Source organism: Gymnodraco acuticeps, unplaced genomic scaffold (genome assembly GCF_902827175.1).
Source record: "Gymnodraco acuticeps unplaced genomic scaffold, fGymAcu1.1, whole genome shotgun sequence".
Taxonomy (NCBI): Eukaryota; Metazoa; Chordata; class Actinopteri; order Perciformes; family Bathydraconidae; genus Gymnodraco; species Gymnodraco acuticeps.
Genome location: NW_022991513.1, coordinates 991,928 through 1,017,870, shown reverse-complemented (window position 1 = coordinate 1,017,870; position 25,943 = coordinate 991,928). Strand labels below are relative to the sequence as shown.

General features: G+C 41.2%; 1 protein-coding gene across 1 annotated transcript in view; it reads left to right on the top strand.

Moving 5' to 3' along the window:
* zfhx3 (zinc finger homeobox 3) overlaps positions 1-25,943 on the top strand; it is a 134,077-nt gene that overhangs the window by 81,813 nt on the left and 26,321 nt on the right.

The following is a 25,943-nucleotide window of genomic DNA, read 5'->3' as shown; positions in this document are numbered from 1 at the left end:
TACAGTAGATCTGGCTTAGAAGAAAACAGAGGCAGCATAAATGTCAAAGATGAGTGTTTATATACAGGAAGAAAGAGACAGTAAGAAAAGTGATTAATTCAATGAGACAAGTTGAGTCGTGCTAAAACAACAAAACCAATAGCATCCAGAAATAAGGCCATGAACCTTTCTCAATGCAATATTTTGGGATTTTAACTCATGCTGAGTACACCTTGTGTGTGGCCTGTATGTTTTATGCCCTGTGTGTGATTTCACTGTCAGTTATGCCATGTGGGTGTAAATATTCGCCACATTTTATTTTGCAAACTCGCATACCCATAAATGAGCACACACTTAGGTGTTCACTTTGAGAATCGGGCCATGTGTGGGTGCGAGAGGCTCTCCCTGTCATCAAGCCCATTTTCAGGAGACTGGCAGCACATTATAAAATTGGTTTCCCCCTCTCTTGTCATTACCAGACACTCTCCTTGAAAGCTGATCCAAAAGATAGACAGTCCATCAGGAGACAGTCATCTCATTTGTACTTACTAAACGTGTTAATGAGTTCTATTTTCAGGCCTAGAGGCTTTGCTGCTGGATATTGGAGCAGAGGTGGCGATCAGTGGTGTGAGGTGCTGGATCGCAGGATCAGGGGGAGCTCGGAGGGAAGGGAGGGAGGTAATGCAGTAGCCCTGCTGCCCCTCATGTCACTCACATGGAGTGACCACAGCCTCCGCAGGGGCTGTCAGTCATGGCAGAGGGCGGGAAGTCGTGGTTACAGACAGACGCAGCCACTGGAGGAGAGAATAGATTAGGTGACAAAGACATAATGGTTGTGATGGGTTTAATTATAGCAGCAGTCATGTCACTGCCATACAGGTACATGAGATGAAGGAGAAACAAGTCAATTTGAGCATAGCATAGATGTTGCTCTTTAATAACTGATTCATATGGGGTGTGTTTGATAGAGCATCATACTATTGTGTAGTTTCGTTATGAACACAATTGTGAGGTATTTGAGAATTACACGAGTTGGTGCCTTATTCTTTTAAAAGAGAATATGATGCACGGTTTTGTCAACGCATACTCCGACTCTCCACCAGTGTAACTAACATGACTCCCCCTACTCTTTTAATTTACTTAAACCCACAAAGAGCCAGTTGTGTATGTTCCTCATTATCAAGCCCACTTGGTTTGATTGTCTTTTTCAAATAATGCATACCCAGCAAATGTTCTACTAAACACTTGTTAGGAATATTGCTTGTGTTTGGTTGCAATACAATGCAGATACATTTTCTCTTGTTTGGCTTTTCTTTACTGGTAATACAGTAAGGTTTTTTTTCATTTGTTTTCTGAATGCTCTTTACTCGAACTCTAGCCTAAGGTGCACATTATCATCTTACATGCATGTTCTTTGTGAGGATATTGATTGTAGTGCAAGTGTATGCCAGGTAGTCTAGAAAGTAGAACCAATAAACACTTATATTGCTCGGTTTGTTACTATGTTTTGGTATCGGGTGAACAGTGCTGCTCGTTGTCAGAATTAGGCAGCTCAATTTGACCATAGGCGGCATCAGAGAAGAAGCAGGGGTAAAGTTTGGCAACTATTGAGTTCAGGCTATGAAAGTTTTATTTAGCCATTTTTAATAAGGCTGTTTGTGCCCCCCAGAGAGAGCTGGTGGATCAAAGGGCATGATCTGGGCTATGGATGAGTTCACCCATGGTCCATCAGAGATGATAGGCCTTACTGACAACAAAACAAAACCAGAGACTGCAGGATGCCCTATCCAGCAGCATGTAGCCCTTACACTGGGAAGGCTCCATTAGAATATGTGCAGATGAAACAGAGAATGGCTGAAAGCACAGATGTTGTGATTCATTATCCACTCTCTGATAGAGAGGCAAGAGTAGTGAACAGTGTGTGCGTAAGTACACGTGTGTATTTTGCTAGATGTGCAAATGCATGCTATGTTCGTTTAATTTAAGAAAACATCCTCACAGACAAAAAAACATTACAGACACACGTGAAAATCACACAAGTCCATGTTTAGAGTGCATTAATAGCGCCTCAAACACATCAACTAAAAGCAGCCAGGCAGATGGCAGCAATGAGAGTGCAGAAATAATTCAATAGTGAACCTTTCTAACCTTTACCTGTGGGCGTGAGCACCAGTCATTGATTCATGCTGTGCTTGACAGCACACTACACACCACCTGAGGAGGGTGGATGAAGAGAAATGGATGAGTTTGGTTGAAAACACAAAAGGATAATATGAGTGGGAGGGAGGCTCTGCAGTATGTTGGTGATGTTAGTGTGTGACATTAGAGGGAACTTTCCACGGATGGATATTGGGAATTATTCTGGATTTGTTCCCCTTGCCCCCATGTAGCTGTGTATCAGCAGACGGACAGAAATTCTCACACCACATCGAGTGTGATACCACTAGTGTAGTCTACAGTGGGCTGCCATTGATTACAAAGCACCTTCTGCCTGGGGCCCATGTCTGACTACTTCCCGAGAATTAACCCATAAACCTGACGCACAGTAAGGCAGTGCTTATCTCAGAATAAGTGTTGTGAAGAACACTGTGGTTGATGAGCAGAGCACATACAGTACAGAGTCTCTTGTGTGGTGGCTACTGACTGAGCAGTGATCCTGAAGGCACTATTTGTTAAAAAAAGGCAGTCTGGAGGAATGATATGCCCTCAGCCCGATTAAGCCAGATGTGACACTCTGAGACAAAACAGTATTTGTTTTGTGACAATCTTGGACCGTTTGACTCAGTCAGATTTATGATGTCCTCCTGATCCAACTAACGGCCTATTTTTCACAGTTTCTCTTTTTCTGTCTGGAAATGCTGCTCATTTACTGCTGTTTTATTAGTTGGCTGTGGATTTGTTCTTCCCACTGTCCATTTGGAGCAAAGGAGCTTGGATCAGCATAATGATGGATGATATTTACGTCAGGGAAACTGAATTAGGAGCCAGGCATTGGCACTGTAAATGCTCACTGAAGAGATAAACTTCCACCTCAAACGTAGAGAGGGAAAAAGGGTTTTAGTGCAACAATATGAATTTAAACAATTTCCAAAAACACATTTGTGTCAGCAGTATCTGAGATCTGGACCCCTAATCAAACCCTTTCATTATTCTTGTATGTATTGTACTAGCAACACTGTTTAATTACTAACTCCCTTATGCTGCTGCATTTGCAAAGACATGCATCCTCTGACACAGACATGGATAATAAAGGAATTAATAGTCCTTAATTTATACTGGAAACGGACAAAGTACAGGAAAAAGGGTTATTGGGAAAAGAGTGTTTTTAGTATGTTTTCTTTCTTTTGCAAAACCACAGTTTCAAACGTACAGAAGGCAAACAAGTTGGAAACAGCAGAAAAGCCCACCCTGAACAATTTGAAGCATTAAGAAGAATAATCCACTGTTTAGAAAGCAAGCAAAGGTCAATTTTCATGCTACTTGCTCAGTAAGCATACAGGAGAGCATATTGAGTCAATTCGGCTGCACTGCACAGTCAAGGGGGAGGACAATTTCTCTCCTTTTTTGCATTAGTCGGCTATGTTGAACCAAGAGCTGCTATAAAAACATTTTCCAGGTTTCACTCATGAGACATGTGGTTTTGTTCTTTGTAGTTGTAATATTGGAATGATATATGTGCCCTTGAATAGCCATTTTGAAATAAATAAAGCAATGCTCAGTTGTGGGATATTAGATGATGAGACAAAGCAACAACCATTAAAAGAAGTCTATAATATAGATATATTCATTGTACCATAGTTTAACTATATATTGTTTATTTAAAGTACTCTGGTATATAATCTTCAGCTTATTTGTGTTTTGACCACATTTATGTCTGCACTTTCTATTACCAAAAGCACATTTTTGAAACTCTGATACATTTTTGTTGCATGGCGACATTACAAGAATTAAAGGTATTTTCCTGTGGAATATAAAAATAAAATAAAACTCTGAAATAATACAAAAAAACAACAAAAAAGTATTAACCGTTATGGTGCTAGGTAGCTATGGGTTCTCTGGAAATGAGTTTCTGTCAGGTATATGTTGAATATTTCAAGCACTTGGGAAAGCTGCGATGGGGCACATATTTGCTATGGAGAATGGAGAACACAGTGGATGTGTTTGAATCCATGTCACAAGTCGTTGTCAGTCCAACAGACAGGCCAGCGCTCAGGGGCTTACTCGATTTAAGCTGGCATAGGGGCCACTATGGCAGCCAGAACTTGGAGAAATGGGCTGTGTTTTTGTCATGTTAAACCGCGCAAAAGAATCTAATTGGGTGGGGGAAAGCGAATGGCATTACCTTCTTTGTTTAAGGGCCCTCTGCAGTCACTTTACAGGACCCATTGTGCATTGACCACAATAGCACTAGTTTGTTCTCTTGTTCTGGACTCTTCTTTTCTCTGGCTCTCTGCAGTCAGCTCCTGTCCGTTCCACTCTGTCTCCACGCTTCACTTCCACGCTCCACCAGTGCTCTGGAGGGGACTCAGAAACATGCCCCCCATCATGATTTACCAAACCTCGCTCTCCCCCTATCCCATCATCACCATCACTATCTTCAATACTTCCTGTCATGCTTTCTTATCCCTCTATCCACACTGTTAAAAAGATACAGATAGAGAACGAAAAGTACCGTTTTCCCTATTTGTCTGTAGTTAACTTTTGTCTCAAGAAGAAAATCTTTATTTGATCTGTTTTTAAAAGTCCAATTATTAAATGAGAAATTTATAAAATGGAATGCTCCATGAGTTCACAGACAGAACCATGAGGTTTGCAAATGTGCAAAGAATGATTTTATAGTAATGAAATAAACGTTATTTATAGGGTCGTAACATAAAAATTCAATGTCACTATCCGCCAACACAAAACCTCGGCAAATGACTGACTATTATTGGATAGACCTTGATAGCAGTGCGACACGACAGTAATAAAGACTTTCAATTGGCAACCACTGGTGTATAGCACAGTATTTATAATTTTTCTAAATTATTTTATCCAGAGATAGGGGCCATCTTTAAATGAGAGAGTGAGCCATCCTACAATGAAAAGCACTTTTCATGGTGTCTTTTTAGAGCAAGCTAGCAAGCACTTCCTATGATGCTATGTGGCCAAGCGTGCTACCTAAATTAGGACATCATCAATAAATGAGTCATTTTATATCAGGACCTAGCTTACAGTCTTTCACTACCTCCAGCTAATCCATGTAAAAATTGTATAACAACTAACCCTTAGCATATTTAGTGCACTGTTAATGGACCTCTGCCTTGTGGAGGTGTAATCATGCGTGATAAAAACCGAGCCCAAGTTACTAACCTAGGAGCAATCTTGTGTGCATTACAGTGTCCTTTTTTTGTTACAAAGGTCATTCATAACTTTGTCGCATTGATGTACAGTGAGAGATATTGATTGATTAATGCATTAAGTGCTCACAATCCATTAGGTCCTGTGAAAGGGACTGGAGGGAAGACTTGCTCTTTCTCTCACTGTATTTTCACCTCTCCCTGTTGTTCAAAGGGCATCATTTTTAGCTGGCAAAGTTTAAGGGACAAAAGCCTGAATATCTGCCAAGTAATGCATTCAAAAGAACATTGCTTCTCATAAGTGTCAGTTCAATTACTCTGAAAAGCTTGACAAGGAACTGCTCTTACATTAGCCTGCTGCTCATCCTGACCCAAAAAAAGATGTTGTTCATAGTCACCTACTGTAGAACAAGCACACGTCAGCATTAGTATGACAAATATTTTCTGTCCTCTTTGTAATACAAAGAATGTGAGAATGTTATTTTGAACATACAGTTGCTCCACCCAAGGTATGCCATATGCCACTTCTCATTGCAAAAAAGTGACTACTGTTCATTTGAGCAGTATCAATAGGCCATTAGTAAAATTCAGTGATGGCAAGTTGCAACCTTGCGACTGTTTGATCTGTTTTTGTGACAAAAACAGGGTAGACACAGATGTGCTTCTTCCAGATTGTGTTTACCTTCTCAGTATGGTATCCAGAACCAATTGGAGCAAGGGCCACAGGGTTACTGCCTTACTACTTAGTGATAAGAAATAGGAGACCTTTATCGCCTGGGCCCTACGCAAGGAAGCCTGTGAAAGGGGCCTGAGAGTCAGTCATTACCTTAGAAACATGGGCTGCATTAGAGATTCATAACAGTGTGCCATCTCTGCACCTTTCATCTCCACCAGGGCAAGCTCCATTAGGATCTTTTATCGTTGTGCTGATGGCTGCTCTTGATAATGGGGCTGCCGAGAAATCCCAAAAAGTAAAGACTCACCTCTGACACTATTGGCCCTCCCTCTCTTCAAGAAGAGTAGTACGTCAGAGTTCAGTTGAAGATATATGCACATTATATGCAGTCTTCAAACCAGATTTGTTCTTACATTTTCCAAAATAAGTTGATATCCATTACGGCAGTTTAGTTAATGGTTTGTGGTTTCTCTACATCAAAGCCATTGCTGGCCTTCTCCTGTCCCATCACCTTTGACACTGCAGCCTGATAATGTAGTTGACAATGCAGCCAAACACAGGGAAAATTTATTTAATTCCTATTTTGCATTTACTTTGTGTTATGCATGCTATCAACCAGTGTGTCTGTGCAAGCCACTGTTAAGATTGTGTAAGGTTAAGGTTTAGTAAAATATTGGCATTCTTCCTGCTGATATCCCCATGAACATGCATTAATGATATCCCATGCAAAACCTTGTTGAAAACGTTGCTTTTGGGCAGAAAAACACAACTGCATAATGGTATAGTAATTCATGCAAGCCAATGTTTTTCAAATGTTACAGTAATTATAAAAAATATTCGTATTTCTCCCCTACATAGCCGCAGCAGAGCAAATCTCATTTCCAAGGCAAAGCGGAGAAGGAAAACACTGAATAATCATTGTGTTTAATGCTCTGGTCATAATCCCAGGTTTTATGATGGTTTTCTAATGATTTTCTAATGATGTTAAATATTAGTAGAGAGTACAGCAATAATTTGAACGCAGCGTTCATTTTTTCAAAGCTCTATCAGCACACCCTATTGCAACTACAATGAATATTGCACTGGGAATGAGATTTAAGAGCCATCCCTTTTGGTGTTTTATTTTGCCGTCTCCCCATCTGCCATAAATCCTCATTGCTGCTCTTGAAGCCTCCGCCCTGCCTGCCTTCCCCAGGTGGGAATACAATTAGGTGCAGGGGCCATTTCATTCAGTGCCACTGTCTGTCCACTGCAGTCATTCGTAAAAAATGCTGGAGCTGTCCCAGTGGAGAAAACACTGGACTCCTGGGAAATATAAAAAACAAAAAAGAAGACGGAGGGGCACAGGAAAGAAAATAGTGGAGGGATGAGCACAAAGACAGGAAAAATCTCCAGAATTGTTGTCAGAGGAGATACAAGCTTGGCCTCTGATGAGTGACAATTTTGAGCAAAATATGTATTGGAGACAAAGGCTTTGTCTCCTTCCTGTGCCTTTTCAATGAATTACACCTCTCCACCCCCTACCCCCAGCTTTTTAATTAAATGGCTGCAGCTCCATCTCTCTATCCGTAGCTCCCCATTACAGAGGCTAGATAAGGGATTGCTATCTGTAGCATGTTAAGAAAGGCTGCTGGGCAGCCAAGCCTCATGAAATTTGTCACAAGATCTCATTTTCCTCATTGCCAGACGTGATGCTTATAATTGATGTGGAGGCAGCAGTAATTTATTGGCCGTCTGCAATTATCATCCCCTTCTAGCAGGGGGATGTGACTGCAATTTATAAGTGTGTTGTTTTGTGTGTGTGTGTGTGTGTGTGTGTGTGTGTGTGTGTGTGTGTGTGTGTGTGTGTCTGTCTGTGTGTGCCTGTGTGTGTCTGTGTGTTTGTTTGTGTGTTGATGGTGTGTCTGGGGTTGGGGTGTGACACTATATCGTATATATTAACACAAAACCATGTTTCTCCTTATCGCATGGCAAGTGTGCATGCGTGTGTGTTTGCTACTTAATGCAAATTAATGACAGGCTCCATATCATAAACAATATGGGGCCTGTAATGCACCCCGTTCAGCTGAGGTGTCGAGCTTGTCAGTGCGCCAGCTGGACTTTCACACACAGCCGGGGGGTGGAAGGGCATCCCGAAGCCTGGGAGGTGGGGGGGGGGGGGGGTCAGGGAGGGCGGGCCAGAGGGCCAGAGGGGGCTGGTGGCGCAACCCTTTGTCCACAGCTCCTCCTTATGTCTTTAGGGTTTGTTTTCACATAGTAAAACAATGAAAATAGGGGTAGATTGTTTATTATCTGGCTGTCTGAATGGTGAGACTGTCCGACTTAATATTGCCTGTCATCTACTTGTGTATTTTAACTTTTTTACTGACATATTTATTAAAAAGAAAAATACACATTCTATCGTGGAGTCATTTGCCATTATGATACTAGTGAACAGACATAATGGTGGGTAATAGAAATCTTACTGTGTGATATTCACCTATAATGACTTTGATACACTTCCTTGTATAGAGTATATGGAAATATCTGCTGTTCATACAATGACACATTTTTTTACATTGCCACTATGGTCCACAAAGACATTGCATTCATAAAATCTGCATTCATTAACATAAGAACATCATTATTAAGACAGCTTAAAAATGAAGTAATCCATATGTGCTATGTTCTATATGGGTTATGTGAAATGATCAGGCTGGGGACAGTGTGTTACAGCAAGAGTTGTCCACACATTAGTGGCGGTTTTCTTTGGTCTGGGTCTGTTTGCTTTTATGCACTGTGCCTTTTTTTGAAGAATTTTGTAAAAGTCTCCAAAAATACACTAAACTAATTATAGATATTAGCAACTGTGAAGTCAAGATAATTCTGATCTTTGTTTCTACTACACAACCATTTTAGCTCATTCACACACACACACACGCACACACACACACACACACACACACACACACACACACACACACACACACACACACACACACACACAAAAACTCTTGTGTTCTGTGCCACGTTCTTGCAGTGTTTTGCACTCTTACATTTGCTGCCCTGTATTCGAGTAGCAGGTTTATTGGAGCAGAGATTTCCCTGTTACACAGCGGTAAGCTCCATGGTCAGAGTGGATTGCTGTCATGCCATGGTGAGGCAGAGGATGAGGAAGATGAGCACTGTCACCAGCCGCCACTCTGAGCATGCTCCCTTTGTCTGGGGAAATGGAACCTGTTTGTTTTGTCTACCTGCACGCCTGTTGTGTGCAGTTGCCAAATTAGACTTTCAAATCAAGAAGCCAGTGGGAGACCAAGACTCTAGTTTTCTCCTTCCCTTTAATAATCATCCCTGTTTACTCTTCAGGGAGTCATCTTTATATATATTTTTTTTCTTAAATGCGCCCTCTAAGCAGGGAGAGTGTCTTTAATAAAGCAAGCAGGCAGAGCCCCATTCCAACATGTGAATTGCACTGGAGAGAATTGAAAGATGGAAGCAATAGACGAACACCAGAGGAGGGGGTTGGGGGGGGGGCTGCTGCCGCTGCACCCTTCATGCTATTATCTTTATGGCATAGCAAAACATGCTTCAGGCAATCAGCATGAAATTGTTAATTGCTCAGCCCACTTGTGTGTTGCTCCGGGGACAGGGGCCTCCAGGAGGTCCTGCATTGAGTGAGTGAGGGTTGTCCAACTAACTGCCTGCACGTCTGGTCTCTCGCACGACACATAACGCTATCCAACAAATATGTTGCCTCCTCTCACTCTCAGTGACCTTCACAGAATTGCAGTGGCAATCACCAGAGGCATGTTCCACATAGTGTATTTAAGAATTAGCTGTAGCTACAATAGACTATCTGATTGTTAAACAATTTTGTTTAACGGAGTTGGCATTGATTTAGCTTAGTTTAGATTGTCACAAAGGTGTTTGATTTAAAGTATAAATGTAGGCTTTGACATGTGAAGCACGGTTTCTGTTAGGTACGCTCACTTTTACACTTTTGAAAATTCATTTATTTCGAATACAATTTACAGAAAGAAGTGCATTTGTATAATTATCTGCAGTATCATTTTTACAATGGATTCAGGTGTGCTGTCTTTGTATGTCAGTTTACGTCGAGATTAAGTGTTCCTTATTCTCTGAAATCAAATTTGCGATAGCTTTTGATCCGGCAGCCACAGATGTAAAAAGGACTGCATGATATTAGTTTGAAGGGAGTGAACCCAAACCCTATGCAAAAATATTTAAGATAGACTTCAGACTTATGAGGCCACCCTGTTTTCTTGGTGATTTAATCATAAAGGGCAATATTGGCTCCAACATGAATCCAAAAATATAACAAACACAGCTCCCACCCCTGTTTCACATAGTTCTCTCACCTTCTGGAAGGTGGCTCAGGAGGATATGTAAGACGTTATTTCAAAAAGAACCCGTGACATGCTCAGTGAGAACACAATGCCCCTCCTCCTTGGCTATCAGTTGTGTTCCTGTTGGAAAAGAGTGAGAAAGAGCAAGGTTACACAGGGTGCCATATTAATGGGGCCTGTCATGCGCGTTGATCGTCTTATGCGTGGAGGAGGATGAGCGCTCAAAAGGTGTTGTCTTCAAATAGGATTTCTGCAAGTGAGACATCCTCGTTGGGCGATATCCCCCTCAGAGCAGCCACTTTCTTATAGAGTGATCTGTTATTAAGCAAATGAAGTACTGCGGGCCCAACGGTAAATCCCTCCACTTTGTCATGGTGTGCTCTCAGTTATCACACCCTGTTCCCTCATTCATTCCTCATGTTCTACCCATTTCACCATGTTATTCCAGGGCACACCAGCCTTGTATTCAAAGTCAGTCGCCCCTTCGGTACATGCTTGGCAAGGAAGACTTCAAGTTTTAATCAATGACTCCCTAACAGGCACAATGACCTTATATAAAGAAAGGAAGTTAACAACTAAGTAGGCTTTTTCCCCTGAGTAAAGTTAAAGGCACAATTTGTGTGATATCAAAGTAAATGGAGGGGTACTAAATATGTTGAATCCATTTTTTTTTCTAGCAGTATTTGGCTTATATGTTTCATCCCTTGTGTGTGTTTTCAGGCCCTGTAATCACTTGGACTGCTCTTACTGGTGGCCAATCAGAGACATGTTTTGCCCTGACACCCTAACATCAGTTTAATCAGTCTACTGTGCAACGATCTCAGTTTAAGGAACAATTAGGAGATCTCTTAATGAACTTTGGTTTGACGTGGGTATTTTGTCCTGGCCACCCAGATACATGATAGAGGAGAAAGAAGGGGTGATTGGAAGGGGGTGGGGTAGACAGGGGAAATGGCAACTGCTAGACAGGAATTGATTGCATTAATTGATATGCCAATATGTAAGCTTGTTACATCCACCATTGCTTAGGATGATGGCTAACAGGTCCTGCTGATCAATGGAACCAATAAAGGCTTCATCCATTAATGAGCAATGTGGTAATTAATGTTATCCCTAAACCAATTACCTCAGGCAGTGCATCTACAGGAAAGCGCAGCAAATAGTCCAACCAGGTTATCTCTGTTATACTCTTAGTAATTTTCTCATGCTGGCTCTTTACTGCTCTGTGAGTTAACATGGCTGTAAGATTGCACTCTGCCAGTCCATAAAGGGAACACAAATATTGTGAAGTAATTGCACAGGTGATCAAACAAATTGAAAATCAATTTTGAAAAGAGTTACATTTGAATATTGTTTTTTAAATGACACTTAGTTATTTGTTGTATCAACCTTGATGTTACAGAACCAGAAAAAGTAATCAAAGCGCTATTCTAATCTAATTCTACTTTTCCTTTTAGTCAGGGATTCATGCTGGTAGGGCTGAAACTTTTTTGTTTTATTTTCTTGTTCTCAGTCTCCTAAATGTCTATGTCCTCCACCTTCTTCTGGAGGTTTCAAAAATCCCCATCTATTCAGGAAAAAATACAATTTACTGATGATTATCGCTGATGGTAATATAACAAAACTATTTTTCTGGCCAATAATTTAGAGCCTTGTAATTATTACAAATCTAATTATATGTGTTACATGCAGTGTAGCTTGTGGTGAAACTGTGTCTGACAGTTGTAACAAAGAGCAAACCAGAGACACATTGCCAAGTAACTCCCTGTGATAGACACTATGTCTGTATGTAAATAATAGCAGGCTTATAAATCAATACTATTGTTTCTATGTCTTACCTGGAATTCCTTACCTCATTCATTGCTCAACATTTCTATTCATCTCATCCTCATAGGTTGTGAAAAGAACAGGGTTTTCTGCATTTTAGTGCACCTTTATTGTGAAATAACAAAGGCGAAACTGTTGTGTGAGTGTTGCTGCATTACTGTAAGTCTGACTATGGAAACAATTGAGTGTTAAGTAAATGGCAGTCCTGCTGGTTGCTGGGCCCTACCCTCCATGCCTTCCTTTTCCCATTTACAGTAAAGGCTTTTCACTCTATGCATGGCGGCTGCAGTTGGTTTCAATTAATAATGTAAGCTTGTCTGAAAAAGTGTTTGTTTAACTGTGTAAGGCATAAGCATCACTTAAATGTGCTAATTCTGTTATGTATTTAAGTACGTAACACTAAGTGTTTAATGCATTTATATATGTATTTCTCATTTTTGACATAGTTGGGGAGATATGTTAGGAAAATGTAAAACATATAAGCTAATGGGAAAGTACATTTGTTTACCTTAGGTTATCCTACCTAAACAGACTTGAAACAGAACTAAGTGTGAGATGATGACTTATTAGTTGGTACAGGCCCGTTAGCCCAAAATCCCGTTTGTGTAATGAGTGTTGCAGGAGTGCAGAAAGGCCCATCTGTCTCTCAGCCTATTATCCGAAGCCTTAATCGGGACTTACAGGAGGGCAGGCTAAATAAACAGTAAGTAAGTTGTCTTGGGTAGAGGAACGTCAATGCCTGCAACTTGCTCAAGCCTTTGCTCTGAATAGTTCTGTATTGACCCCTCAGGACCCCCGAGAATTCCCTAATTGAAAATTAATATTGAATCAATGCCGCGGGCCATTTGCATATTGATTATAAACATCCAGGAAGGCACCAAGTATGTCTTGGATCAATAGGGCCCTTCTGCAGCATGCCGAGTGCACTACATCACATGGCAGCTGCCTGCTCCGGAGGTTAATGACTGCTGCTTGTTAAGGAGCTCTTGTCAGGTAGAATCCAGCCGCAGGGTCTTTCTGCCAAAACTGGCAGCAGGTGAACTACAGAGGGTAGAAAAGTAGGAAAAGATTGAGAGGAGGAAGCGGAAATATGGGAGTTGGGAAAACCCTTATGTTTTAAGTATTATAGAGTCCAAGTTTCTCTCTGCATTAGGTGTGTTAGTGAATGGTAAGCATCATTGTTGCTCTGTATCAACCCTTATTCCCCTTTTTAAGTACTGTTATTTTGTGCCTTGGCACCCTAGCAATGAACCCTGACCACTCTGTAACACAGACCATAAAATACAACTACCATGTGTGTTTGCACTGTAAATGTGTGTGTCTAAGAGAAGAAAAAGAAGGGAGGCTGATCAAAGATAACAGTAACCATTTGCAGCCCCTGAAGGGAGAAAAAACAATATTAGGTAGATCAAAAAGGCCCTTTTTAATTCGAAATGAAACTTTCGCAGCATTAAAAGACAACGGAGACCAAGAATCCTCTACTTTAAAGCACCGATTAAGATTCAACACATACATTCCTCTCCCAAACTCCTCATAATAGTTTCCACATGTTGAAGAGATGTAAGAGGCAGAGGCAGGAGAGACGAGATGGCAGTGGAGACAATGGAGTGAAAAGGTTAAAGAGCTCCATCAAACCACCTTCACTTGTAACCTGAGCATGGAATCCAACAGAAACCTGTCTGGCTGGTTTAGTTGTAGTGTTGAAGCCTAGTTAAACTAATGGGGCTCTCTTAAACTGGATGATTCTATGAATCCACAGGAGACAGCAGACCTGGTGAGAAGCACATGTGAGAGCAGCTTATCCTCCAGTCTATGAAAGGCAAGGTCTTGAATTAATGCCGTACAGACTGTGTCCATTCTCCCCCTCACCACCACCCCCCACTTCAACGCACACCCTGCACTGGGAGCTAGGGTCTGGGAGGGTAGAATGGAGTGCTGGGCCCAGAGAACCAGGCTGCATCTGATTGCTTCATTACAGGCCCTTTCATTGACTTGGTTGCGCTGAACTGATGAACTGAGGCAGTGGACAAGAGCACATAATAGGAAGAAATGAATTCTTATCACAGCCTTCTCAGGAGGCCACTGGTCCTGGCTGGAGCTAGCAGAAGCCATGGCTGAATGGAGAGGAGGGGGCTGTATCTGGGCCAATTCATGAGCCAGAAGCAGGAACTAGACAGAGGACATGATGGAGCTTTAGGATGTTGGATCAGTACACAGGGGAAGAACTGTGAATCCTCAGAGAGCTCTATTGTTGTAGGCAGCTTGTTTAAATGATTAGTTTGGTGATTAGTGTTTGCTTTCTCCTGGTAACTGACACCCATGGCATAACATTTTTTTTCAATTATTTATTCCATCAGTCCTCCAGAGGCAGACTCCTGCTAGTTAGAGTCCTGCTTCTGGCACCATAGCAGCACCCGAGAACCAACCACTGAGATGAATAATTAATTTCATACCTTACTGGGCTTTCACCCCTAACTCACCAACCTCCAGCTAATGAGTGAGAAGAGTCTTCTGCAGCAAGCACAATAACGGCACCCATTATAATAACAACAGCAACACTAACAACCATAGACATGCATACAATATAAATGCAAGATATGGTATACTGTAGCACAGTGCCAATTTAGCAGCAAGCTTGTTCTCCATAGGGCAGGGTGTTGTTAATCCCTGACTGTGCCTTAGAGATCTACGGACTCCACCACTCTGACCAACCTGCTCATTTACATGTGCCTACATGCACAGTCAGCACTGAACCGATGAGAAGGCAGGAAGAAAAACCTTACGTTTTACATTGCTTCAGATGTGATCTTTAGACCATTAACATAACTGTTTCCTGTAAAAGTTAAAGCTACCTTCAATTATGTGATGTTGTGTCATCATAATGTTTCAGCAATGTGCATAAATTAAAACCGTATTAAGTGCAGTCTGCTGATCAGGTATAACACATACCTGCCAGTGCGCTCTCCCCTCTGCCTCCCCTGCTGCCATCAAATCATCCCCCTCCCCCCCTCCTGCTTATACCTGTTCTCTTGGCACAAAATGGATGCTGCAAAGCCATTTAATTGGCCTCCGCTTCGGAATCCAAGGGCATTTGAAATGTTTTCTAATAATATCTCTTCGCCTACAGAGCTGGTCTTGACAGTGTTTGGGAACAACGTACTTTGTTGTTAATGGTTGTATTGCAGCTAGTGGACATCAGGCAGTCTTGGTGCCCATCCTATGATCTTTTGTTGATTACTACTGGAGGGTCCTGGGTTTTCTTTTTCTTTTCTTTTCTTTTGTGGTAAACGTTACATGACGTAATAATCATTTTGGTAAAAATCATTTTGGTAAATTACGACTAGGCGGCCCATGTTTTAGCCACATCATCAGTTCCATTTTTTTCCTTGCCTGTCTCTCCTCTCCCTCTCCTGTGGCTGAGCCAAAGATAACTGAGTAGCAGAGTTTGACTGTAATCACTCCAAAAGTCTCTTTCTCTGGAGAGCAGCGCAGCGGGCAATGTGGTTCCAGCTCTCTCCGAGCTTTCAGCCCACTTTCACAGTATTATAACATGTTTTGAAGAAACAGGCACAACCAGGTTTGCTTACATACCTGTAATAGACATATACATAGACATACTTTATTGTCATTTCAACAAGACACAGAGTGTACTATTAAAACGAAATTTCGTTGTACTGGCTTACAGGAACAGGACAATATAAAAACTTGCTAAAATTGTACATATAAATAAATAATAGTGACGTGGTGCTGATAAAATTAAAGATAAAGTGTGCGTTTAAAATATAAAGACTTACTATACATATAAATAAAATAGACTTACTATATAACATGCACATGTGGTCAATGTTATTTGGATGGAGGTATCTTATCGTATAATCAAAGTGTTGTTAGAAAGAGATACATAAACTTTAAAGCAAGAGAGAGCTGTCATGCAGGGTGCTCTGTTGAGTGTCCTTATGAGGCATTTTTATATTTCAGGTAAAAATTGAAAGCCTAAAGCAATTTGGCCTAATGATTAAACTCAGATGAATACAGATGGGATGTACCACTGAGATAAGAAGGATAACTAGTTGAAATGATGGTTGAGTTGGTCCATTGCATCCCATCATCTGGCTCTGAGTCTATTTTGTAATTAAGGCTGTAAGGTGTGCGCATAATCAAATAAATAAATAATTCTGCCAGAATTATGTGATAATAAATTAATACATTGCAAGAAGTGAATAAAGGATCAGCTAATTGCACGAGAGGAGACTATGTCATTAGCCTTTTGAGACAACATTTCATTATATGCATTACTTATTGTAAGTCGCTTTGGATAAAAGCGTCATTTAAATGCAATGTAATGTAAAAAAGTGCCAGTGCCAGATAAAATCCAGGTTTAAAATGATGCATATATGAATAAAGTATTATGTTAGCAAACCATAAGAGTCATAACACTGTTTAAATAGATATTTACATGACATTTTGTTATCCAGTTTTGATATATAGTTTAAACCTTTCTTCACTCCTAAGAGTAAAAATAAGGCAACGGAAAAGAGGAAAACATTGATGCCTCATAACCCAGAGAAAGGACCAGACCTGTGCTGGTAGTACTGTATGTGTGTCTTTGAAGTTTCGTAGCAATTCAGTGTCAGCCTTTTGAGGGGAAAATAATATATGACTCTGAATAAATGTGTTGATTCCAGTTTGGATTGAGACATAACCTTGTCAAATGTTGACATAGCTGCCTTGATAAACACATGAATTAATCTGAGAATGATAAACTAGCAAAAAACTGATCTGATCTATTCTTGCTCTCCGACTAAAATAATACTTACTAACAGTACACAACTCGCAGTATTGATATTCAGTTTTATTCACTTTCTCTATTCCTGTTGTTGCTAGCAAAACATAAAGTTGGTTAAATGCATCTCCAATAATTGCACTGCAAAGTGAGTTGATTATATTGTACATAATTACAGTGGAAAACAACCTGCCTATTAAGCCTTTAATGGCAGTAATACAGAAAGCAATTACCATTACTTTGTTGCTCACACTGAAAATAAAGATTTCTCTAAATTAAAAGATCCTCTGACTACTGCTAAGGCTAATTGTGTGGGGTCTTGTACAGACATCTGGTTGTACATCATTTGTAAGGGCTAAATGCTGATCCGGTAGAAAGGCCTTCACAAGCTGTGTCTTAAGTGTGTGTTTTTGGGACTGCTCTGCTGCCAGGGAGTCTGATAGCTCTTGAATTATTTATCTATCAGGCTGCTGGACGGTAGTCACGGCGACCTAGGCCCCGTAGTGGTTGTCTGGTGACATCTCCCTCCAACAGTAGCCATTAGCAGAAAGGGGTAAAGGTGCTAATGAGCAGCGTGCAATGTGCATGGGACCGGAGTTTTCTAACCCTCCAACTCTCACATATAGACGCTCCACAGTGAAGAAAGACGCACACAAGATTTACAGAGATCTAAGTGCAGAACTTTTTAATTAGGGGAAAAAATGAGGTTAGAAAAAGAAAAAGATTGAAAGATAGAAACAACCACCCGCTTTCCTATTAAGGAGAAATGTCAAGCGCGGTGGTGAAGCAATAGTCCGTGTGCATCCCTTTGTTGTCCTCCCTGACATTGAAGGCTAATTTTTCATGGTTATTTGAACTGGAAAATGAAAGAGAGGTTTGCGATTATTTCCTATAAATGACAACACAATCGCATTACGCTTCAGTACAAACACAGAGAGGATATTGCCTTTTCATATTTCATGTGAAAGTAATGGATGGGCTATGCAAAGAGGAACAGAAAGAAAGACAAATGGTGAAAGAAAGATCCCTGTGTTTGATTTGTATTAGAAACTGAATGGATAGAGGTAGCAAGAGTTTTTTTTTCAATAAGTGGTAGCACTCTCATGGATGTTTTAAAGTGCCTGTGCAGTGTAATCATTGGATTTCTTTAGCAATTAGCTATGAGCAACCAGCCGGGGTGGTTGTTAGAAGAAAAGTTGCACACTGTATCCACTGCAGTATCTACCAGAAAATGACAGTATAGTGAGGCTTCACAAAGTGTCTCAAGGTATATCTGTACAGCTGTGTATGATTTACAAATACAAAATGTGCTTTATAAAAAAGTAAGATAAAACACCAGCCCACTATCCTCTACCTCTCCTCTAAACTAACCTGAAACATCAGAGCGGAGCAAGCCGTTAAACTTTTGAGAGCAAACACATCAATGATACCCTAGATTTTATATTTTGGATACAAATTGATTAGAAAAATTGGTATTCATAACCTTGTCTTATTCTGTTTTATCTCGGCGTACGTACGCTTTCATAAACAAACTAAATCTGGTTAGGCCCTTTGCTATGGATGCAGACAGGATGACCATCGAGGTGAAAGGCAAACCAGCCCACTATGGAGGGGCATGCGGAGAAATGTGTTTATGTACTTTAAGTTCACAAAAATTGAAAGACCGACAGAAGAGCCTTTGCCGGCAGGATTAATTTAAATAGGACCCATGTGGGAGCTGTGAGTAGGACTCCTAACACGCGCCGATGTAGGCCCTACATACATCCAACCATGGCAACATTGATTTTCTGAGCTAATACCTCCACAGAACAGTCCACAGGCAGATGGATGCACTACAAAGATATGCAAATGGTGCATTCGATAAATCGACAGGCAGAGATCTTTTTCAGACAGTCCACTGTACTGGCCTGCAGTGCCTAAAAGGAGAGATAAACAGATAAGTACCTGTTAATGGACACACACACACACACACACACACACACAAGTGTGCACACTCAGACAAACATACAAGCACCTGCCTATACCTGGGTAAACTTAGATCGATAGAATAATTACTATGTAAAGCAGAACTAGTTCAGAATAGCACATCAAATTAATCCTAGGTCCAGCTTTTGTTTTTAATATAGAATTGCAGCTTCTAATGTGGCATACTTTTTTTTAATTTTCAAGGTTTTCTTTAAGAGAGCTTTTTACTCTTTATCTTGCGTATAATAACAAAACAAACTGTGGGTATATTCATATTCAGTGCGCTTATTAGTCAGATATGAAACAAAAGCTGCTGGGTGTATGTCATATATAATAGATGTGTGCTGTCTTGTTAGGCCCAGCAGGCTGTATGTGGCTGTGTCTCTGTGGAGATAGGCTCTGAAGCTTGCTGTACCTGGTAATTAAAAAGAGTTTGGGGCAAAAGCCAAACATCAGGAGAGATGAGCTATGAACAAAAGAGCTGTGACAGTTTCAGGTTATGTGATTTTTGTGTCCCTTTTTTGCCAAATGAAAAATCAATACATTTTCCGGGTTATACATATTCAGAGTGTCCACCGCGCTTCCGCCCTGATGGAGAGAAGGGCGGGGGGCTGTGGGCTAGAGTGGGGGGAGTTGCCTGTTCGCCTGTCATAACTGTACCATCGCATTTTCCAACCCACTGGTGAATATTTCAGAGTTGATGTGATTGCCCTTCATGACACTGGTGATGCTTTTTTCCCCTCTTTTTTAGACACCCCTTCAGCCACCCCCACACTCTGTCAACCCACCCCAATTCTGTTTGGTGCCTTTGAATAGCTGCAAATAGGTGAAGGCATTGTAGTGTGAGCTGGAGGAAAAATAAAAAGATGCATTAGTAAAAGGAGGTTGATTTAAGAGGAGGCAGCAATGGAAGGAGACAAGCATAAATGCATGGCGGGGGGTGGCAGAAAGGCAGAGTGACTCTTTGTGCAGGACAATGTCCCTCAGGCAGAGTAGATGGAAAAGCACTGCCCAGTTATGTTTTTGCCCCCTATCCAGGCTTTTAGTCCACCATCCTAGCAGGGAAAAGTACAGCCTGCATCTTCCATTGTGGACATAATATGCGTTAGCGAGCGATCATCATCTTGGACATTCAAGAAAGTCACTGTGTGTGTGTGTGTGTGTCAGCTGGGACAGAAGCATGAGCAGTCCCTGAATGCTCACTCCCTGTGTAGCCACATTAACCCAGATCCTCCTCTCCTTCATCACTCAAGTAAAACACAAAGAGGAAAGAAATAGAGCGGCACATACTTTATCCACTTTATTTGCCATGTATCTAAACATGCCATTATCACGAGAAATATTTCTAATTAGTATCATTTCCCACGAGATATCACGTTAGGGAACATATTTAATACATTAATAACAGTTCTTAACTAACTGAGTATCAAGAGCAGAAAACAGCGGTCAATTTAGCTATGTTTTTATCTGTTTAAATATATTTTATATGTTAGAGAATACATGACTTTTGTGTATGACTTTGTGACCTGATTGTGCTGAGCATACTTTAAAATGGCCAGTGACTTTGAAAGGGAAGGGGGATCAAATTAAGTGTTGTGTGGAAGACCTATGGGAGGTTTGATGAGCAGGCACCACCGGGAGAGCAGTGGAGGAGGGGAAGCCACGATATTGTTCTAGGGCAGTGTGAGCTATCACTGCTGTTTGTGATTAACTTGCCGTTTAAAGTTTTTTAGTTATTAGCTGCCCTAACCCCGCACCCCTCCTCCATCTCCTGCGCCTCCTCCTCCTCTGCTACCCTCCTCCTCTCCCCCTCCTGCCCTTAGCCCCATGGAGACACAAAGTATTCATTCACATTTAGATCCTGAGGTCACAGCAGGGCCAGCAGGGAGAGGCCAGCGAGTCCCCCCATAGACAGGTCAGGAATCTAACACGTAACTCCGACCAGCAGCACTGAGGTAGCTTACTCTTCTTTCCTTTCAAAATGTGAAAGTGTGTGGGAGAGAGGGAGTGAGAGCACGAGAGAAGAGTACAGAGGCAGATACACTCTCATTTTGTGTGTGTATGGCAGGTTTTGTGTGCGTTTTCTGACATTTTACTACATTGATTTTTTTGGTGCAATTATGTATTTTACTACTCTTTTATTAATTTGAAATATTACTGTCTGCATTTCCAAATGTATCTCATATTTAAATGTGATGTTCATATTAAATAATACATTGATTAAAGTGCATATCAGTGTCATATTTAAAAAGTATGTTTTGTTAACATAACATGTGTCTCTAATTTAACTCAGCTGGATGCTTTTTAGTGCAGTGGCCAAACAATTACTGGTATTGCCATGTTGTGGTTTATTGGGTGTTCATAAGCCCCTCTTGTCTCTGGCTAGATTGTGGGCATGTTTTTCTCTGTTGTGGTTTTATGAGAGGTAGCTTGTGAGGATGCACAGAGGGAGCTTCTGTGAGGGAGTGAGTGAGTGAGTGAGTGAGTGAGTGAGTGTGTGTGTGTGTGTGTGTGTGTGTGTGTGTGTGGTGTGTGTGTGTGTGTGTGTGTGTGTGTGTGTGTGTGTGTGTGTGTGTGTGTGTGGTGTGTGTGTGTGTGTGTGTGTGTGTGTGTGTGAGTGAGTGTGTGTACGTGTGTGATTGTATGTGTGTCTGTGCGGAGGGAGGGTTACGAGGGGTTGGTAGTGTGTTCCTGTGTGTATTGCTTTAAAAGGGGGGTCTTGCGTACGGGGTACAGAGGTGCTGATATGAGGAGCGGACAATGCATGAAAGCCCTCAGCATGGGTCCTGTGTCTCATTGTCCCATGGTACCCTCCTGTCACTTTCATTTTGCACCCTCTAGTCCAGAGTCAGGCCAACTTTGATATTAGGAAGGGGTGCAAGGCATGATGGGGGGAGCAAGAGGGGGATTTTTAAAAGAAAAAGTAGGGGAGAAAGATAGAGTCTGTGAAGTGTGAAATAAGATTGCTTTTTATCCGACAGTGCAGCGTTAAAGAAAAGGAAGCTGTCCGGCCCTGGATATAGCAGGTGGGGGGAGCACACTTCTCTGATTTACAGTGCGGTCCTCTGACACCTGGTTAAAATGATAACAACAGCCTCAATAATCATAATGAGAGTAATGAGAGCTTAGACTCACAGCTCCACACAAGAGCCCAGAGAGAAGCAGAGCTCAGCCCCACTCGAGAGCCAGGGAGAGGGAGAAGCTCAGCTCAGCCCCCGCGCTGGTTCTTCAGGACTTATACAAAAGCCAAGAGAGACAGACAAGACAGTGTTGGTGACTGTATATGCAACAAAAAAGAGCAGCCTGACACTGCTGTTTGAGGAAGACTGCAACCCTTCTCAGGTAGGACTGGCATTCTGTACTTTAAGAAAGGCAGTTATCATCATAGCAGTGTATTCTGCTGAGGCCGAGGATAGAGGAGGAGCCTGACCTAGTGAAAGATATCTAGAGTGACTATTATTACTTGCTGCTGCTCTTCTCTACAGTCTGGGAAGGAATACTGGAAAGTGCAGTGGTTACCATCAATTATTTATTATGCCGTTTGTGCTTGTCAGTCTGATTAGCATTAGTGTAATCACTGCTCTTCAGGGGAAAGGAAGGCTGCTCTCTCTCATCTGAAGGTAATCTTGCCATTTTCAGTGTCTCATCTTCACCGGACGCCTCTTGCATAGCATCTGTTTTTGTCGTCTCCACATATTTCTTCCCTTTTCCCCTTCCCCGTGTGTTCTTCTGTCTGTTGCTACTCGGCCCCTTCCCCCCGCACCTCATTAATGTGTGTGAGCAAGTCGCTCTCTCCCAGCTTGTATAGAGTGACACCTATGGGTCTGATTAAGCTCCTGCACTCACTGGCAAAACACAAGAGGGGAAGGCTGCTGTGTGTGTGTGTGTGTGTGTGTGTGTGTGTGTGTGTGTGTGTGTGTGTGTGTGTGTGTGTGTGTGTGTGTGTGTGTGTGTGTGTGTATGTGTGTGTGTGTGTGTGTGTGTGTGTTGTGTGTGTGTGTGTGTGTGTGTGTGTGTGTGTGTGTGGTGTGTGTGTGTGTGTGTGTGTGTGTGTGTGTGTGTGTGTGTGTGTGTGTGTGTGTGTGTGTGTGTGTGTGTGTGTGTGTGTGTAACGTCTGCAACGTGTCTGTCTGTGAGATGCTGGAACAGTGAGCCCATGGACTGTCCCCACTGAGTGACTGGCAGAGCAAAGCTGATATGTATACGCTCAGAATAGATGAGTGTAATCTCTGTGTCGGCAAAGGGCTTATTCAGCTTGCATGATTAGATTAATGGATCTGTTTCATATCATTGTATTAGGATGGTTAATGAAGACAATTAATTAGAAGACAACCTTCAAGCTATTGTCCTTAACATCTCTCAGATTTGGGTTAGAAATGGCCTGCTGCCATAGCTTTGAGTGTTTCTCCTCATCTATTTCCAGAGTTAATCTGTGGCTACAGTTTTAGTGTCTCTTCAATTTGCATCCTACTCTTAGGCCACTCATGACCTTTCATTAATTACGGTGGGCCTGGCTTTAATCATGCTGTAATACTGTTGGAGATGAGATGAGGAATAGGCGAAGCTATTTGCCACTTAAAGATGTAATGCTGCTCCTGGAATGAAATGTCTGCATTTCTGCATAAATTATGGACAGGGCTCTGTGTGCTGTGTGTTAGGAGTGTCATATACGTTGATTAAACATCTAAATAAAGAAGCTTGAAAGCACATGGAGGAACAAATATAATGTCAGCATGTACAGTTGGTGTGCAGGAAGTTATGGGTGGGCAGGGACGCTGAATAGCTTCAGACTGTTGGCTGCCTATCACAGTAATGAGCACAAAGTGAGTAATAATGTGTAGGAAGGGAATTAGTCTCACTGCAAGTGTCACATAGCTACAAAATGACACCTTACCCTGATTTTAAAGGTGAACAAATTTACCTGGGGATTATTTTGTAATCTGAGCCCCTATGCAGCTCTGCAGAATCCTAATTCTTACGGAGAATATGTATGCAAGCAGGAGTTAGATGTGATTTTGGGACTCGGTAGGAGATCTCTGGTTTCCTGGGAATGTTTCAGATCCGCCTCACCAGCATAGGCCGCACTGGATGGAATTCATGAGTTTCCTTGGAAACATAATAGAAACATGATTAAAAATAAAATAATAAAATGTATTCATGTGTGTGGGATCGAGGGAACACTTAAATATCCTTTTATACAAGGAGTCAGTCATCCCTTTTAAATATCTTTATTTGAACACACGATCATTGGATCACAGGATCGGCCTTTAGCTATAATGTGTAACAACACAAAGCATTCACCAATCTCTCCGCTCAAAAAGCTGTGTGCTACAGCATTCCTGTCAGCAAGCTGGAAATGGAAGATATTGCTCTTTTCCTGCCGGTAATACAAAGGTGTTTTCCACAACTTCGATTTTATTAGTTTTTTAACTGGATAACCCCATATGTATACAAATTGATAATACAATTACATTATTCTGTAGCCAGTGTGTATTTATTCAACCTTTAAACAGCCAGCCAGTTTTGTATTTGCCTTAAAAATAGCAGAACATGTTGTATATATTCCTAAATACACACCTTTTTTTTTGCATACACAAAAAAGACAGTTGAATGTATTTAACATGCACAATAGAGAATGAAATGTCAAGTTAAAAAACTGTTATTTCCTTTAATGTATTTTTCTTTTATAAACATGACTTGTTTGCATAATGCATTTACTTATGAAGAGAAAAACATCTGAATATTGTATCTATGAGTAAGACTTGTCATCAGGAAAGGGACTGTGAAAAGAGCAGTGTGGTTCAGAAATGTATGAGTCTTCAAAGTGTATCCGTGATAATGACACAAACCGGAGTTAGAGAACAAACACGATGTCAACTCTGTGTACAGTGTACGCAATGTTTCACAACTGACATGATAAACAGTGAGTGTTGGGGATAATGTATCGCCATAAAAGTGGTTTTGGCTGTGGGTAGTCATGTGGTGAGCTAAGATTGGATGCGTGATGACTGCAGGGCTGAATACTTGAACAGGATATTTCAGTTGCTGTTGTAGCATTGTCAATATATCAATAGCTCATAGAGTAGAGACCTGAGCATGAAAGCATTTTCAAAAGAGCATTTAAGTACATTTGCTGAGAATTAGCTGACGTGTGTAATAACTGATAGGACCTATTGACTGCGGCCTAGTTTACTGTTGTCAAATCAATGCTATTGCATGCAAGTCCCACTACTTTTAAACAAACTTAACGGGCAAAGGGGATGTTCAGGGGGCACTGGAGGGAAATAAACAAGATTGATGCCCTTTTTATTATCTGTCTTTGCTATCTTTTCCTCTGTGTGTTACTTACAAATGGCGTTATCGGATATCCATTGTTTGGACTTCAATGCTCCTAAATGGCCTGATATATCGAGCTGAGGCTTTTAAGGCGGTTACAGGGGATTTGTGCCTTTGACTTGGCATACAAATAAAATGAATTGTGGCGCTGAAAGTTTTAAATATTTATGATTTCTGTTGCTGTTGTTGCAATAGTAGGATAAAAGAAGTGAAATGAGCCTTGCATTGCAGAAGGGCCCAGTAATATATGTGTATGTTCATGTGTGAGAAAGAAAACGGGGGCTTGTCTACGTTAAGGTCTTCCTTTTGAAGGATAGCGCTCACTCAATTATTTTTCCATCTGCCCACTTCAGGACACATGTGTTCTTTTTTCCGCAGTTTTATGACCACATTAAACAGAGGGAACCATATTTGTCATGGTCTTGAAACATTGAGAAATATAATAAGTAAGCTCTCAATGCAATACAAATATAAATATAATAATACAAATTACAAAACAACTTAAATATTTATAATAATTTTTAATAATAATATTAATAGTATGAATACATCTGTGCCTTTAATCCTTCACTGTTACTCAACTCTGATTTTAAAATACTTGTCAAAACAAATTTCACAGTGATGATCAGACAGCACAGGACAGAGAGCAGAAAGCAGATTCTGCCCTCTTTGTCTGCTAGCCTTGCAAC